This window comes from Etheostoma cragini, chromosome 5 (assembly GCF_013103735.1).
Source record: "Etheostoma cragini isolate CJK2018 chromosome 5, CSU_Ecrag_1.0, whole genome shotgun sequence".
Classification (NCBI taxonomy): domain Eukaryota; kingdom Metazoa; phylum Chordata; class Actinopteri; order Perciformes; family Percidae; genus Etheostoma; species Etheostoma cragini.
Window position 1 is genome coordinate 1,185,376 of NC_048411.1, and position 19,092 is coordinate 1,204,467.

The 19,092-nt window shown below is 41.2% G+C and overlaps 1 protein-coding gene across 19 annotated transcripts in view; it reads right to left on the reverse strand.

The window, feature by feature from the left end:
• arvcfb (ARVCF delta catenin family member b) overlaps nt 1–19,092 on the reverse strand; it is a 207,133-nt gene that overhangs the window by 135,799 nt on the left and 52,242 nt on the right. For 2 of the 19 annotated variants that reach the window (XM_034871056.1, XM_034871054.1), the window contains exon 1: nt 2,516–2,747. The exons of 15 other annotated variants lie outside the window; for them this stretch is intronic. The gene's annotated coding sequence lies outside the window, so the exon portion shown is untranslated. Of the gene's footprint in view, nt 1–2,419; nt 2,439–2,515; nt 2,748–19,092 lie in introns of those variants that run through there. 2 more of the 19 variants (XM_034871069.1, XM_034871070.1) reach the window with 2 other exon arrangements.

Here is a 19,092-nt window from a genome sequence, read left to right on the forward strand (position 1 = left end):
CACTTATGCTAACACTAACTGTTACATTTCCTGTCACAAAGTCAGCCTTGAAGATTAAGTTCTGTCCCCCCAAAAAGGAAGTGGTAATTACATCTCCAAAATATAACATCTACATCTAACAAACTTCAGAAAGCTCTGAACTGAAACCCCAATTACTAATCAGTCGAAGCCTCTAACAGCGGCTGAGTGATGCTTTGGCTATTAAAACAACTGCACTTTGCCCCGGTGCAGGATGGGAATTCAGCCAAATGTAATTGGCCACCATCACATTTCTGGTTAAATAAAGCGTCTATTTTTAGAAACACAAGTATAAGGCCTACATTCCTGAACTGGGAATGGAAAGGCCGCTCAACCGGAGTGGAACTGGCCACTTGAGACTAGAAGAACGTTGCAAAGTAACAGCCCCAGCATCTCACACGAGGCCCTTGTCAACTTTTTAGTCATGTATGATTACACACAACCCCCTTACATGACTCAATTATGCAACTTTGGGATATTTCCGGGGAGTTATTCAAATTCAACAGTAAGTAATCTAATATAGTTGGTGCAACACCACATGCTGCTGTGCATGGCCTATATAAAGACTGTGACATTTCAGACATGATGGACTCATGGCTGCTACAAGGCCAGTCGGACACCCTCTACAACCTTTACACGTGTAAAAGTACCAATACAACAACGTAAAAACACACCACTACGATAAAAGTCTATAGGAAAGACCGTTTAAAGGAACAGTTTAGTTTTTTTTTAAATAAGAGTAATAGTTTTCCTTGCTGAGAGTGAGATGAGAAGATTGACACCAGTTTAATGTCTGGAACCTGCTATCTTGTATTATAAGATGGTTAAGTTTGATTGGTTTAATTGTATACCATTGGGCAAATTCTTTGCACTTCTTTGAACTTATCGAAAGGAATCATTGCTATATTTGTTTTGTACGTGTCCAATAAAAGTGTTATTTAAAAAACTAAAAAATATCTGCAGTCCATTTCCAGTCTTAATGCTAAGCTAGGCTGTAGCTTCAGATTTACAGTCCAGTGTCATTTTTCTCATCGGCAAGGAAGTGAGTAAGCTTGTTTGCCAAAACTATTTCTTTAATTGGATACAAACAAAGAAGAAAAAAAGATATACTATATGTTAGGGCCACTTTTACTTGACGTTAAAGAACCAATTCCAAAGATTCTGGCTGCTAATTGAGCTCTTCTAGCTGAAGGCCTCCACTTCAGCCTGCTTGGCCTGTGCTGCCATCGCCAGTTCCACTACACACCACAGAGGTAGAAGGTGATGGAGGGATGAAAACTGTGGAGAAGCCTAAGGGCCTACTCGTTTATATATTATATATTGTCTCTCTCTCAGTGTGCATGCTGGGGCCGTGGCAGGAAGCAGGAAGGCCGTTGAGAAAGAGCGGCGCTGATGGAAGGGTAACACCCGCTGTCACTCTGCCAGACAGGGAGCCTCAATCCATCACTCCTCTCTCTTCAGCATGTCTGCCTGCTCTGCTCCTGCACTATTGATGACAGCGTCTCGGACCAAGATCCTGCATCTACCCCCCCCCCCCCCCCCCCCCCCCCCCCCCCCCCCCCCTTTTCCCTCCTTTGAGTGTTTGCCGACTCACACCTCGAATCAATCTAGCTGAATCGAAATGTCACTGCTGTCAAACAAAGGTGGCGCGTGTTTTCCAAAAAATCAAAGTGACTTTTATGTCTTGGATTTTGATACTTCAGGTTTTTCACAAGTCAAAGATAAAATCATAAACCTCCCATTAAAATAATATAACTAATATTAGTAATTAGGGCTGTCCTCTTAGTCAATCAATGGACTAATTGGTGGGTTTGGTCTTCTTCTTTAGTCGGTTACTCAATACATTTTTTATCCTATTTTATGCTGAATGACACATTGAAGTATTCTTTTAGCACATCTGTGGTAAATACAAGATTTAAAGTGGAGCTTTTGCTTGATTGTTTGTGGAGGAACTCAGTTTTTTACAGATCTGTCAATGAACTCAACTAATCAACTAGTCAACTAAATGATGTGTTAGTCCTATGCAGTGGTGGAAGAAGTATTCAGGATTGTAATCCTGTACTTAAGTACTTACACAATTAAGTAAAGGTATTTAGTATCATCAGAAAAGTGTACTTACAGTATTAAAAATCAAAGCACTCAATGCAGAAAAACAATCAAACTAAGTGTTTAATCGGATAATCATTTCAGATTGACTTGTAGGCCGTTATAGACTTGGGTGTGTTAATTCTAATAAAACATTGTTTTTAAACTACATGTGCTTTAGGTGCAAAGATCTTAATGTGTAAAGTAACTAGTAACTGAAGCTGTCAGATGAATGTAGTGGAGTAAAAAGTAGAATATTTCCCTCTAAAAAGTAGCAGAGTAGAAGTAGAAAGTGGCATAAAAAGAAAAGAAGTACCTCACAGTTGTACTTAAGTACAGTACTAAGTTCCATTCCACCACTGTGCCTGTGTGATATGCTCTTCTCTTGATCAATGTGGTGAACATGCCTTACCTCCATCCAGTCCAGATTAGAATTAGACGGGTCCCACAGTCTATGCCAGCTTGGCACTGAGCTGCACCTCCGTGGTGACCAGAGTTTTATAGCTAAGATTTAACATCCAATGTCAGAGCTTTGCACTCTGCAAGACAATTAAATCCTTGTTTACCCAAATGAATCATTAACTATTCTGTAGAAAAGCCAATACCGGCCACTTTGTTGACCAAAAGGCTATTGTTGATAGTGTTTCCCAGACTCCGAGTGATGAACTAAAAAACAGAAAGCCCTTTATAAAGATTTGCATCCTTCCTTTGTTGTGCTCTCTGGCTGGTGTTTGCAGCTTATCGGCCCGGGTGGAAAACTGGCCCGCTGCTGCACGATAGGCATCATGTGACAAACATGCATCAACGCTGACGAACAACGCGAGTGTTAAAGAGTGGAGCGATACCAGAGGTAAAGAGACGTCAAGAAGAGTGAGAGAGAGGCAGGCGGGCATCATTTCTGCTGCCAACTCCCACTGCCGCTGACGGGAGAGACCTGAAGTTACCTCGAGTGCTCTGAAAAAACCTTCAGCAACGGTGCATGACAGAAATTCATCCGAAATTTAACAGTCGACAAAAACAAATTGACGCAGCAAAAAGGGAAATGTCAGGAACTTTGTCAGTGCTTCATGTGCTCCAGCTTTGGCACAGAGTTTGCAGAGAGTGCAGTTTTTTTTTACTGCAACACTCTCCTTCCACGGAACCTCAAAGTTAACATTCTCTAAAAGAGCAGCTCACAAGTGGCAGTGTGTGTAAAAGGACAAAGTATACAAAGCCTGTAAATGAACAAATATAGGCAAAAGGGAAAATTTCCAATATAATGGACCATAAGACTGAGCCTTTCCAGTGAGTATTTAAAAACCCTTAGACCATTTTCTCTCTATCATTTCTAGGTAATGTCCTCTTAATCTATGCAAAGCCCAGAAGAATCTCTCAGCACAATCTGGGTGATTAAACAGTGCTTCCTCGGCTAAAACGGGGTGAAGCAGGTTGGCGATTTTGAAGCTGCAATTAAATATCTCAGAGATGAGCAGAGCCTCATGAAGGTGGGCGCAGACATCACAGGAAAAAAAGAATACTGGGAGAGCCTGGGATCAATGCACACAAACACTCATCACACCCTGTAAGGGGGCGCGGGGTGATGATATGTTGATGTGAATCGATACTTCCGAAGCATCAACTCAAAGCTATTAAAAATCAAATCATGTGCTTGAGAGATAAGATGTCCTTTCAAAGCAAGAGAGCACTTAAACTCTAATCATTTCATTATGGCCATATGGTAAGCTTTGTCACTACATGCCGTGCAATCGCCATGTTTACGCTCTTTTCATTTACTGTGGCAGAGAGTGGTGAGCTGGAGGTCCGCAGTGGAGATGACATCGCTGTTATTGAAAAGAAACAGATAATGTTGTCTTCAACCATCCCCTGGAATCAGAAACATGTTGGAGAAAACAAGCAGCCAACGCTTACTAATCCCAGTCGATGTCTGTAGCGCTGTAGCTCAGACACGCAGTTACCTTAATGAAGACGTGCACGTCAACTTAGGCTCCGTGGCTTTAAAGGAGCCCTGCCACTCGTAGGTCATTAGTTTGTGGTAATGTCTGAAGTCCTACATGGACTCTGTAACTTGGTTGCCGTGGTTACGTTGTTTCAAGCCATTCTAGCGTGGTATAGAAAGTCTGCAGGAAGACCCAGTTTTCATTAACATTCAACCAGCTAAGCTGATTGACTCTGATTGGCTAATGGCTAGCCAATGAGAGCCTGGCTATCAGCCTCCTTTACCCAGCTATGAATAGTAATGAGCTCAGGTAACATGACATCAGACTGAGCAGCTGTTGTGATTGGTCTGATTTCTCCTCTTATTTCTTTTCAGTGACTAGAGCTGACAGATGAGGTAGGAGTTCACCCTCACATTCATAACACAAGCACACACATATGGACCTGACATATTTCAACCAATGCAAGTAAAAACCCGTTTTGTGTTGCAGGGCACCTTTAACACACGACTCTAAACACAGCTTTAATAGTTGCCAGTGGTGATGAAAACAGACAACAGGAAAAGTTCACAGCCTGGTGCATTCATAACAATTATGAAGTAGTTAGGAGTCTATTTGTCTTTACATACAGTATTTAACAGACAAATCCAGTATTACTTGTGTGCTACCAAATGTTTAAGCTAAGCTAAGCTGCTGTTCACTATGGTGGCACTATGGTGTCATTTTTACTGCAGAACCATAGTAGTCTTTAACTTTAATCAAAAAAAGCAAATACCGAAATAGTAAAATATTCATTTAAAAGACATGTAACTTCCATGGTTTTATTGTTTTATGGTACTTATTTGATCTTTTCCTAAACTGGAGAAGTGGACCTGTTGGACGCTGACAGTGATGTTCTTTACAAATCATCGATCTGACGTATTGCAACAAAAAGTCTCAAAGTCACAACCCCAATCCAGCCAGCCTAATGTGATAATTTATTTGTTCAGCGCCCAGGAGACACCGAGAGAACGGGGGAGTGATGAGCTGGCCTCAGCCCTGCTGCAGCCAGCTTGCGTGGCCACAGATAACAGGTCCGGAAGCCGAAGGGAGAGAATCCCAATATAAATAGCTTCATTAGGTGTGTCACATTGGGCAGCTCAGGTGGTACATCTTGATAGACCCTGCACGGCCTCGGCTCACCTCTGGGTCAGAGCAATTAGAGCCCGACCGATGTATATCGGCCGATATTACGCATTTTCTAAATCGATATCTGCGTTTATAATGGCTGATAAATGAATATTTAAAAATTAAATAAAAAGAGACAAAACACCATTCAACCATGTTATGAGCGATAGCGTTGCATAGTCTGTCCACCAGAGGACGCTCTACAACGTCCCTGTTAGTGATGGGGTTTCATAGTCTGTCCACCAGAGGACGCTCTACAACGTCCCTGTTAGTGATGGTGTTACATAGTCTGTCCACCAGAGGACGCTCTACAACGTCCCTGTTGGCAAATCTTTAATTTTTTGCTGTTGTTTTTGTTCAAAGGACTTTAAGTTTCATATCTTAAGTTTGTATTTTATACATTTATCAGAACTTTAATATATTTTGATGTTCTGTTGTGACAATAAAACTATAGTGTAGACTCATAAATAATTACAAATAATTAATGTTAGGGAATTCTGTTTATGTTTCTGGATATATTTTTAAAATATAGGTATATCCGCCAACATAACAAAATAGCAGATTTTTAAATGACCAAATATTTGTCTCAATATTGGCCATAAAAATCCTAAATCAATCGGGTTCTAAGAGCAATGGAATAAAATGGATCACTGCTCTTTTCACACAGACTGTGTCAGACCCCTGAAATAACTTACTTTTTCTTTGTCAAATATGGCAGCAACTGTAACACTCTTGGGTTCATCTTTTGTAGTAACAGCTGTTTGATTCAGTTCTGGGATATTTTGATGTTGACTCATCATCATTACACAATATTCACTATCAGGCATGTGAAATTAGGCAATACAGATTTTTTTTGCCAAATATGTTTTGGTGGAAATGTACTGTAATTGCTAACTTGATTATGTTCATTGGAAACAGCTTGTACCACACAGAAGACATAGAAAAGGCAGCCATGCAAAGCACATGATCTAAACTATTTTGGGTTTCTACTCGAAGATGTTTACATGCAATAAATGTTAAAAAAAACATTTTCTTTTTCTCATAGTGTCCATCTGAATGTACCTGTGTCTAGCCTCTGTTAGTGCGTGTCTCTTTAAGCCACCCACATGAAAAGTCTGCTCTGATTGGCTTGCAAGATAATATATCTTGCAAGCCAATGCACTTTTCCAAAGGTAGTTCTTAAGCCGTGGTGGATACTCAGATATTCTAATAAGGCTGCATGTGACATAGGAAGGGGAGTCAAATCCAAATGGCTTGTTGAGTCGCATGTTTTCTGATCTAGGCAGCCCACAAAAAACTGACTGGGTTTCTTATTTCACTGTTTTGGGGTTGGTAGGCACTCCAGATCCCCAACGTTATACATGTATGTCCCCTTTGACCACCATCTTTAAATATCATGTTTTTGCTGACCTACAGCAGTTTAACTCCCCCTCTTGCAGCCGGGATGTACATGTGCACTTCAGGACCCTGGGGCATCACTGTTGGGAGCGGTTACAGTTGCAATACCAATGCAAATTAGTAGTATAAACATCATTTCTGGGAGACAGGGTTGCTAATTAGAGCATCAAACGCACTTAGACTGTGTATCCTGTGCAGCCTGAAAAAGTGTACCTTCAAGATTAAATCTGCAGCTTCTAAATGACCTTAACAGAGGTGTTGCTACACTCCCATCATAGCTAATTAAGAAAGTTGGGATCTTGTGCATGCCTTTGCTGACAATGTCACAGTGTTTCAACACACTTAAAGTTGGCGTCGCTTTTGTGTGTTCCAAGGCACTTTTTGGACCGACAGGAGCCGGATGATCAGTCCGAGTGTTTTTCTGCCGATGGTGGGCCGTCGGGTTGGTGTGTCAGAGCCTATAACAAGAGCCCTTCATATCTACATAGGGAGCGGGTCACTTCTTCTGTGTCGGCATTGTTTCAAGAGTAGCCCAGGATGGACAAACCGGCTCTAGAGGGCGCCTCTCACGTATTAACATTAACTCAAGGCCACTGTTGGTTCTACTACGCTCTAGGAAAATGAGGGGTGACGTCAGGAGTATTCAGTTGATCATGACCATAGATGCTACTAAATCCTACACTATGGTTCTGTACTGCATTTAGAAAATGTAGGGGAATCAGTCCTGAAGTAGGCAGTTTGATAAAGCCACTTTTATGAATAAAAACTTGGAACTTTAAAACTTGAAGCCAAAAAGTATTGGACAGTGGTGGCCTAAAGGTCAGAAAAGAGAGCTTGTTACCGGGAGGTGGGGGAAGTGAAACCACTCCAGCGGAGTGTCCAGCAGAGCTGACTGCGGTTGTAGATCTGGCTGGTGTGACAGGTGTGACTGCATGCAACTGAATGTGATCAGGGCAAAAAGAGAGGCTGCCTCTCAGTGAATCCCCCATGAATAAATGAAGGTTAACAAAAAAAAGAAATAAGAAAAATTGCCTTTAGTCTTTACCTAATTTTCTATTTACTAAAGGTAACCACTACACTGTCAAATGAGGAAGGGTGGAGAGCAATAGTCTAATAGTTGGTTTATTTATGACTTAAGTAAAACTCACAGTACACAGTATCAAATAAACATTTTAGCAGCATAATCCAAATAAAACCTTAACCGAAAGAGCCAACAGCAGCATTACTGTGTGTATTAGCAAAGCTGTGCAAATTATGATCTTGCAGGTGGAGGAATAGAAGAAAACCAGCAGGAGCAGAAGGGGAGGAGGTGGAGGAGGAAGAAATGAGCCGAGACATAAGTGGCATTGATTGAACTACTGCATGTCTGCCCTCATAAACAAGGATAACCTGCCACACGCTCGTTGACCATGTGTCTCCATGACATCCCAGCAACACCTGTGAAAAACTCTTTAATAAAAAGGAGCTCATCTAACAAAATCAGAAAGCAAAACAGCTGAATATGTAGCTAAAAATCAAAGATTTACACCAAAGAGGTGCATAGTGAGTATTGACGGAATCTTAAGGAGGTCATTTTCCACATTTGGATTTTGAAAGGCCTTTTTAGCACTGTGGCAATGTTTTACAAGAAACGTGATTACACACACAAAGTCCAGTATTGATTTGTGAAAAGGGGGCTGCTTTGTGGTGCAAATGGCCCTGGAATAGGTCACACAGAGCAGAAATATCCTGTCAGTCAAGACTCCCAGAGAAGACTAATCCAATCACCGGAGCCATATCATGCGCCTCCTGATAACAAAGATAAAGTTCAAACACAGATCTTAAAATCGATAACTGCTTCCACAACTGTATCATATTTCCACAACATAATCAGTAGAACGATAGATGCGGTTCATCCATTCAAACACCAGGCAGACAATATGCAGACAATATGCTCTGGACTATGGGATTGTATTGTTTTGCAGAGTAAATGAGCCAAATGATTCCTGACATGGAGTCAATAGCACATAGCTGCCCGACACGGTAACAGTAATCAAAGACCATTTTGGGAATTGCAATTACAGAAGTGTCTGGGGAAATAAAGACAAACTAAGGACACGGCCATCCAATTTCAAAATAATGCCTGTACAGCATCCTTATCAGAGCAGACGCCCGGCGAGAACGGCTCGTTACTCTGAGGCTCTTCAGCTGGTGGAGGTTCAGCAGCCGTAGGGTTCATCAAAACAAGACACAAATTAGGCTTAGCTGGAAAAGAGTGAGAGCATACTTGCTTAGACAGGATGCGTCATTTTTATCACTTTGATCAAAGTCCTGACAGTTAAATCTGCAACACACTTCTCAGACTGTGAATCCCAAATGTAAGTTGAAACAAACAAAGAACATCCTAATTAGCGTTAAGATCCCAGATGGCATGTGAACTGACGGAGGTTGCAGTTCTCCATCGGCTTCTCAGCATCAGTCGGTCAAGGTTGAATCTGACATGCATAAGTCACAGTTAGAGTATGTAGACGCCCTCGCTTGTTTTCCACACTCAGGCGTCTCACGGCGTCACACAGAGCCGTATGGTGCATGACTGGAGCTAGTCACATTACCCACACAGATGTGCAGTGGGGTTCACACAGGCCTCCTCTCTCTGGGAGCTAGGTTCATGCTCCATGTGATCGCCAAAGATGTCACGCTGAGTCAGGCTGCTCCGCCCTTCTTACTGCCAAAAAAATCTCACCAAAAAGGAGACTCCTTGGGGCTCCACGATGCATTAAATCATACTTTTAAAATATACTGAACACAATCATAAACTTAACACTTTTTGTTTTTGCCCCCATTTTTCATGAGCTGAACTCTGAAGATCTAACCCTAACACAAGATACTGACTAGAAATGTAATATATAATTATATAACACTGAGAGCAGACATCTGGCTGCATAATAGCTATGTACTGTTACATAAGTTTTGGAATACTTTGTGTTAGTTTTACTTTAGTATAAAATCTGAATAACTTCACCACTGATTATGAGACAATGTCAGAAATAAACAGGCTCGCAAGATAAAAAAGGTTCACTGTTTTTGCATATGTGCTTTATATAATTGGAAAAACTTTTTTGCTGATTGGACACCAGCCCCAAATCTTATTAGCCTACATAAAATGTACGTAAAAAATGCTTTTGTTTTTTTAAACTGTATTTTATGGAAATACTAGGCCTATTTTTCTCCAGTGCTGCCTACCTTTGCTACTTTAAATGCCTTATTATGAGTTATGTGAAAGCCCTTTAAACTGCCTTTTGTATTAAATATGCTCCATAAATAAACTTGCCTTGACTGCTCATAAAATGGATTTTTTTTAAACATACACATAGCTAATTAAGTCGTTTCACATTGCACTCTATTTAAGCACTTGCTGAGATGTCAAATATTCATGTAGAGATTTGATTAATCATTAAAGCCTGTGAGATTATGTCCAGTGTTTTCGGTGAGCTAACAAATCAGCTTTTGATCAGAAATTACAGCCTGGGCCAACAGGAATTCTTGGCACCAAGCAACTAGCAGTAGAAAATTGAAAAGTGTGTCAACATGAAACATGAAAAAATGACCAGCATAGTAGATGGGCCACAGAACAGCGAATGCAGTGGCAAACCCCTATACGCTGTACACACCGTTCCCAGTTTCCACCAGTAAGAAATAAGTAAAGCATGTAATGACTGAAGTTAAACAAAGTGGTACAAATTAGTTTTTGTTCAATAAAAGTCTCCCCAACGCCCTTGAAATTATATCAAGGGTGCACAATGTACCTCTGAATTAAAGTTAATTTAGTTCCAATGGCACTAAGACAGACAGACGCTACACACATGGACTGCAACCCTGATCTAGAAATTACCCAAAGGAGCTGCATGTTACAACAGAAATGTCCGAGAAAGTTGGATCAGACATTGAACGACTTTACCCTGGCAGCTTCCTTGTATAAAGTCTGTGTAGTGCAATCAAGCAAATGTGTAAATAGGTCATTTGCAAGACAATTCACAGCGAGCGAGCAGGCATGTTGACAAAGTTTTTGATATGCGGCTAGCCGGAAGATACAAACAGAAGGGTCATTTAGACGTAGTCTCCTCCTGGAGAGATGACAAGATTCGGGAATATTCTGTCAGTAAGGGCTAATGCCCAAATCATCAGACAAAGGAAGGAACGACAAGGGACTTGGTTGTTCATGTCCAAATTACATACCGGCTATGACCACAGTGTAATCCCCGTTATGTCCTGCCTCCTGCCAGCTTTAGCCAGACGACACCCCCTAAACCAAAGGGAGTATTTTCAGTAAGTGAGAAAACGTCTGACACAGACAAGCTCCTGTTGTTTGCTACATCTGTGAAAGAAAAAACTCAAAAAAATACTCCAGACATTGTCTGGAGTTCTTATGAGAAAATGGCCAAAGTAACACTATGTACAACGATTCAACAGGCACTATTCTATTGTCACACAGGCAGCAGTGCACAACTTTAAATAAATGGTAAAACTTTGGTAAACCTACATATAGTTGCTTATGTTTGTACTTGAGTCTTTAGTGGCGTATGGAACATAGGCTGCTGATAAAGTGCTCGCATCCATCCCCTTCTGTCTTAGGTCATCTGGATCCAGGCAAAACCACGGCATACATCCCGCCTTCATCTCCGCCTTTAGGGCAGCAAATTACCACCATCCAAATGCTGATCAATTTTGGATGCGGCAAGTAAATCTGTTTCCTCCACAGGCCACTTTGGCTGGTCACCAACCTCATTCTGAGGTTATTTTTATTCCAAAAATCTAGTCGATTGGCAAAAATGTTGACCGCCTTGGGTAGATTTTGAGGGCTGGACCAGTCAGTGTAGTTTTCTTAATCGATGGACGTCAAAGCAGGTTTCCTGTTCCCTTGTTTTTGCGGTTGACTTTGTTGTATTTGACTAACGTGTTGTACGAGCAGCAAAATTCTGCGTATTGCACATACTTGTATTAGCATTAATAATGCATTCATTCCTAATCATTTGCCTAATTTCTGCCTTCATTGGCTTTGATAATCGCCTCTTCTGAATCAGTTCTCCATCTTGGATAATATGAACTCATTATTTAACCAGTTGTTCTCTGAGAGAAATTATTCAGCCTCTGCATCACATCAATGTTAGGCTTTTTGTCATAGTGAAATTCAGTGGATTTTCCTCCATGCTTTTATGAAACAGATAATGGAATTTGGAATTAGGAAAAACAGTGGTAGCCATGCCTACCCAGATGAAACCCATTCTGCTGCACCTCAATCACCACGGCGCTTGTTGATGATACCAGCTGCAACAACTGCGGCAGGTGTGTGTGAACACAACACACCACTTCCCCATGCTCAGGTACGACAGATGCCATTTTTGAACACGTGCCGCTAGCTCCGATCCTTGGGAGCCTTTAGCGAAACAAACAACATTACCAGAGAATATAAAGCTGCACAGTCTCACCTTGTGTTTGCAACACATGGGACACAATGTGCAAGCCCACATGGGAAAAGAGAGATTAATCTATTACAGAGGGGAGGTTGGCACCGGAGCAAGGTCATTCCCAGACACTGGCTACACTGTGTTTAGTGACAGAGATGTGAGATTGGGTAGATCTGTCAGGGGGAGAAGGAGAAATGTAGCAGCAACCAGAGTTCTACGTTATTTAGAGGCTGCTGAATTCAATCTAGGTTTAGGCTTTTTCTATACAGTGCCTGATTGGAGCTGGTGCCGGTTTGGAACTTGCCCAGTATATGTTTCCACATCTTTTTGTTGTGGATTCTCAAAAACATGTGACACAAAATGGATGAAATGCTTCAGTATTGCTGCTTGCAGCATTGTTTAGGTGGCGTGATTGTTCTATACTTGAGAACCAAACAATAGTAAATTGGGGGATTGACTGTAACAGCACTGTAGCAGCACATATACCTAGTATAGCTCTGACATCACAACAGTACAGAAGTCCTGACAGCTCGTTTTAAGGCACCATTTCTGAACACAGGCTGTGTGCATTTCTCTGTGAATTGAGCATTTTGTTTCTTTCACAGTATTTATATAGCATACCTTCACAATATGGGACCTTAACCATAAACCATTGTGTTATGGTGGTAACAACATGACAATAACAATGAGTTGAATTGCTGGGGAGAGAGATGGTAAAATGTGTATGAAATGTGTACGTTTGTGTGGGTGTGTACTGTGTGTGTGCGAGTGTGGTCCAGAGAGCAAAATCATCCCCCAAATCTACCACAAGAGCATTTACTGTGGCACCCGAGGCTATACCTACTCGTTTAAAGGGAGGAAGACAGGCTGATGAAAAACTATTGATTCTCCCTGTGTATCCCCGGAGATGAGGGGAAGTAACACTAATACTTCCGAACTTTGTTTACCTGTTCTTTTGGCGGCCCGGTCATTCCGTGGCCACTGCATGTCTTTGGGGACTGGGAGAACAGAGGGGGGATCTATGTGTGCGGTGATGCCGTCATTGGCATTTAGCAAGAGAATAAAGGGGGGATAATCAAGGTGGAGGAATAGAGGGAGCAGTCAACCCTGGCCCAACTCCGCTTCCCTCATTCAGAGAAAGAGAGAAGAAGAGAGAATGAAAGAGGGGTCCTTTAGTCAGGAGAGAAGCTCAGTCTCATTTACTCTATTTCACTCAGGGCAGCCAGAGTGTGGAGAAGAGGTGTAGAGTAGAGCCAACAGCTAGCCCTCTACATATATGGAATGTCATCACCTCTGTAATGGACATGATGCATCACTGCACTGGTTGTCTACGGGAATATCTTTTTTGTTTCTAAAGGTAATGATATAGGGACACAAAAAGCTCAATTCACTTGTCATTGGCAGTACTACTCAGTCTGTGTTTTGGATGAGTCACCAACTATCGAGTCTGAGTCAAGTCTCCAGTCACCAGCGTCCGAGTCCAGGTCCAAGTCACCAAAGAAGAGCCTGAATCCCCATTACCTGAGTTTGATTCTGAGTGGAGTCTCAAGTCCAGAGAACAGTGACTTGAGTAAGTCCAGGATTCAAGAACTCCATTATACACATACAAGAAGTCAGAAACTCAATCCAACTTCCAAGTCCATTTTCAAGAATGCTGAAGTCCGAAATCATAAATCCTTGAGTCCAAGTCCTAGTAATCAGTTTGCGAGTCCATGTCAAGTGAAGAGTCCAGGCAATAGCGACTTAAATTGGATTCAAGTACTCCATCAATGTACTCAGCCTACATATAAAACAGTTGTATATTTATGTCTTTGGTGGCTCTAAATTATCTTCATGTTACATCTGAGAAAATAACCCTGATGATGTCATCGTTGGTCTGGGCTTGAAGACTCTAAACATTTAATGTGTTACAAACTCTTACAATTACAATCTCTTGCAAATCAATCAACTTTGTGTGTTTTAAAGTGCTATAAGTGCAATGATAAAAAATTGGAGTACTCCTTCAAAGCTAAAAACTGAAATGCAAGAATGTGCATTGATGCAGAAATTGTTGCAAAAACCCCCAATACACAATACATGCCTGTTAGGATTAGGGTTGAACCGGAGCTATACACAATCACAGATTAGCAATCTTGCCGGTTCATCGCATGTCATACTCTGCGAGATGGGTCAAATAAAATCTTGGATGCAGTCTCTGGCTTGTGTGAACTTCCTGTGGACTCCAGTGCTTCAATGAAAACAGGAAGAATGGCGTTGACTTGTGCCATCAATTTGTACCACTGTCATGTTTTTTGTCTTACTTTGAATGGCTCATACAATGTTGGATGAGATACACTTGTGAATTATCCCATGCCATATTATGATTGTTATTTTTTGAGAATTTGGTCATGAATGTCCAATACTATCAAAAAGTGAATATATATATATATATATATATATATATATATATATATATATATATATATATATATATATATACACACTCACACACACACACACACACACACACACACACACACACACACATACCTGTGACAACCGGTCACATTCACACAGTTCCACATTCCCACCTGGAAGCTGCCCAGTACAACCACAGTCTGATCTGCTGCCACCGAGGAGCTCCACTGGAGCGGTTGGGGTTAAGGGCCTGGCACCTCAGTGGTGCTCTTCCACTTTCCCCACACAGACTTTTATCCTTGCGGCCCTAAGCTTGCTTCTTTAACCTTCAGGCCACTAATGCCCATGTTGCAACCTACAACTACTATTTGGATTATATTTCTACTCAATACCACCCCACATTTGTAAGTGTCTTAAGCTGGTGGTCTTATATGACTACAGCCCACGGGGTTAAACTAACGTTCTGTAGGCCACCTGAAAGGATGACAGAGATCAATGACTGTGGGGCAGGGACTCTACCTCCCCTTTCCACCTTCATGTGTGGTCTCTCTAGAGCCTGGAGGTCTCGCTGTGGGCCCATACTGGGAATCAGTGAAGGGAGAAATTGTCACCCGTCAGCAATCAAACAAAATCAGCTACTGCCGGGAAAACATCAGGGTGTTACATTTGATCCTCCCTTGTCTGTTAAAAAACACACTGAGCCCATGAATCAGACAGTGGATAATAACTGAAGAATTCATCAGGGGAAGAAATAAATTGGTAATACCCTCACTTCCCTCTGGATCTGTTAATAAGGGATCCTTCTCTGAAGCCTTTACCCACTGACGGAACAGTGGGCGGCTTGGTGGAAGACTGTGTTTGTTCTGGACAGTTGCTTTGGTGTAAATAAGTGAATACATGAACTACACCTTTTTCATTTTTTCAGATGAAACATTTTATTCAAAAGCATTATTTCAGTTTTCCAAATTGCCCTCCAAAAACATTAACTGAGACATTTCTCACTTATGACCCTGATCAGAAAAGTATTATTTCATACATCTATGACTCCATGGGGTCGGTCAGCTCAGTTTTCCCCATCATACTAGAGGAGCATGGGAGCAGGATTTGGGGCTTCACATTGTTGATGAACAATATTCTTAATCTTGTTCATAAATCTCTTATTTTCTTATGTATACATAGAATTCACAGCACAGAGATATATACCTAAAATATCCCCCAATGTTCAAGACAGATGTGGTCAATCCCCTGCAAATCTTGTACATATTGTGCATCCCACAAATTGCTTAACTATTGGTCCAAAATCTTTGTTATTTTTTTTTTAGATCATTTTTTGGCATTTTCAGCCTTTTATTTTTGATAGGACATCTGAAGACGTGAAAGGAGAGAGAGAGGGGAATGAGATGCAGCTAGGGCTGTGAAAGTATAGTGTTTTTCTTACCGCGGTGATGCGGTAGGGCGGTAATCGCAACCCCCTCTTTTATCCCCCCCTTTATCTGTGTTCAGTACCGCCGGTAAAGTGAATGGCGTTACCCTCGAAAAACATTGGCTTAACCCTTAGCACAGCGGTTCCATTTCAGCTCAATGTGAGAGTCTTTACTGTGTTCTGCTGTCATTTACGGCCATTCTGCTATCTCTACTCTCCGTCCATCTATTCAGAAAGCTCTATTGTCAATCAAATTAAAAATAAAAATAAGTTTGCCGACATTGCTGTGGGCAGACGCTTGGCAGCACAGCGGTCTCAGCAGCTGAGCAGACAGAGACCAGAGAGGGCGACTAGGCAGTCTGCCAACTTGTTGCCCTCTCTAATATAACCAATATCAGCTCTTTTTCTTAGGCTGCAAAATGTGCATGCTGGCTGAAATTCAATCGTGCAGTTTTGTCGGGATTAAGTTATAAGCAGAAGAAAGCTCCGCTGGCTGCTAGGCTAATGTGCTAAAGATAAACACTGGAGCGTTAACGTGTCCACGTCCACCTGCGCTCAATGGACTGTCCATCCTCATGTGTAAAACGGAAGTGACCGGTAACTTACGTTTTTTTCTCTCCACAAATTCTTGAATGTAGGATCGAAGACAGTCGATGAGGATAACTACACAATGATTATTGCTTTTATTATTATTATATTATTATTATTATTATTATTATGATTTCATATCACACCATATCTGTTCTCCTGGAACTTCCGCGAGCAAAAAGCAAAAAAAAAAAAAGGGTTGGAGTCTAACCCGGCCTCGAGGAGTAACCCGCTATATATGAGCGCCCGCTCTACCTACTGAGCTATCCAGGCGCCCCTGATTCAGACTTTTTGACAAATTTCAGAACTCTTCCAATGTTGTAATCGCTCCAAATCCTCTCCCGCCCATTTTTGGTATCCTAACAGGGATTTTGATCACTGTATTTCTGCTTTTTTGTGTGTTATTTGTAACCTGTAAATCATGATGTTAATGCTCAATACAACACCTTTGAAAAACAACAACAAAATACATCTTTATCTGATACATTATTTGATATGTTCTGTTGGTTCCACTGGAGATAATTGAGGATATTTCTGCCGGTTCCCTCCCTGGTCTCTACAATTACAGGTATGAGAGGGTAACAAAGCAATTCCACATCACTCACTCACTGGTAATTTACATGCAGCTTGCCAAATGCACCTTCATTTCCTTGCAGTTGAACCTTAACTGATGCCGCCCAAACAATGTCAGTTCAAAAATGTTTTTTGGCATTTCTCTCTCGTGTCTGTCCAGTTATGAGGCTTTACAGCAGCCGATTAGCTTAGCACCGGGCAGTGACTGCAAACAGTGGGAAACAGCTAGCCTGCTTTGTCCAAAGGTAACAAAATCCACCTACCAGCACCTGTAACACTCACTGATTACGCTTTATATACAGTCCTAGCATCACAGCGAAGTTGCCAGGCAACAAGCAGAGACTCCCTGACGTTACTGTGCCTGGCTAAGAAATAGAAACATAAATCCTTTGTGGTGTTAAAACCAATTTTGACTTTTGAAGAGATTTTACACTCAGAAAGAAAGCCGATAAGCATAGTGTTTATCAGAATATGACCAAATTTTGCTTAACCTGAAACTAAATACTGCCCCCAAAATAAGTGAAGACAAAGACATCTTTCTATATATCCTTCTGTCTTATGGACATCTGGGATGGTTTATAAGCAATACAATATTAAATGGGGTTTTTAAATGTGATACTATATTATATTGCAAACTTTGTCCTCAGTATTCAAAACAGCTTTCCAAAGAATTTTATGATCAGCCTTGTGGGAAAGCATCTGAAACCGCATTCAGCCGACACGTCATGGGCCAGTCAAATTCTCCAAATTGAGATAAGCAGCACTTTAGTTGGTAGGACAATTAAAATAAATGTTACATAGTGGTCTCACAAAGATAAAGACAGTGTTCAATAAAACAAAATAAATGTGTATACACACACACACACACACACGCTTTTAGTTATTACTTATAATCAAGGCATGGCTCATTTCCCGCCTCAAGTCTACGCTGCGTTTACAACAGTATAATCAGTGGCCCTCTTTTCACATACTCTCACATACTCACACTCCAAAACAACTTGTGGAGCTCACCAAATCTAATGGGAGAGAGCTTGTTGACACTGGAAGCACTGGAAGGTTGAAGTCCAAACACAATTTCTTCTATTCTACTGTAGTCCAGCCTTTACTTCAGAGACGTTATAATGCTTGCCTAGCTGCTAGCATAGCACGCCCTCCTACTCTGCTTCTGATTGGCTAGTAGTCCTTATCTAGCTACAGAGCATGTGCGACTCCCAACAAAGATGGAACAGAAGTGAGATGTCTCCCTCTGTAGCTAAAACAGAGAGCTAAACACACAGGGAGAAAATAGGAGCTGCAGCAATGTGCATTATTACAAAAATACGGTGATTTTTGAAAATTAAAACATGTAAACCTTTTCTCACATAACCTCTAAATACAATTATGAACCTGAAAATGAGCAGAATATGAGCGCTTTAATTCAACAAGAATAACTTTTGACTCAACGGATGTACATTGCTGCGATGAAGCCTTCTGTTATCAATTTTTGCAAGGGCACCGTTGCTTTATCCAGGATGGCTGTGATTGGTTTACAGAGATACAAACAAGCCAGAGCTCCCAGAATATATGTGCGGTGTGGCCAGACCATACTACCAGAACATTTCATGGAGACTGAATTGACTGTTTTGCCTTCATTGCTCGCTTGTGTAAAGCAAGCCATCTTCAGCTGCTTCTGTCATCTTCTGATGTTTTCTGCATCTTAGAAACGTTTCAAAGATTAGACTTTTCTCCTCTTGCTGGAACGGGAAACTGGCTCACTTGTCAACTGGAGTATTGTAACTTCCTCTAATCTTCATCCCGTTAACAGTTCATTCTCAGCCACCAGAGTTTAGCTACAAATATATATGACCAGACAGTATTTCACAGATCCAGGCTTCCCTTCGATGCCACTTCACTTTACTTATTTTTGATTTATTTCTTTAAAAAAGATATCAGCCAGTTCCTCAACCTTTTCCTATATAATGTATATGATGCTCTTTTTCTAACAGAAGTATAAATTAATTATTCAGTAGTAGTACTTGTATCTTCCTTGAGCAATTCAGTGCAATCAAAAGTCTGGTATATATAT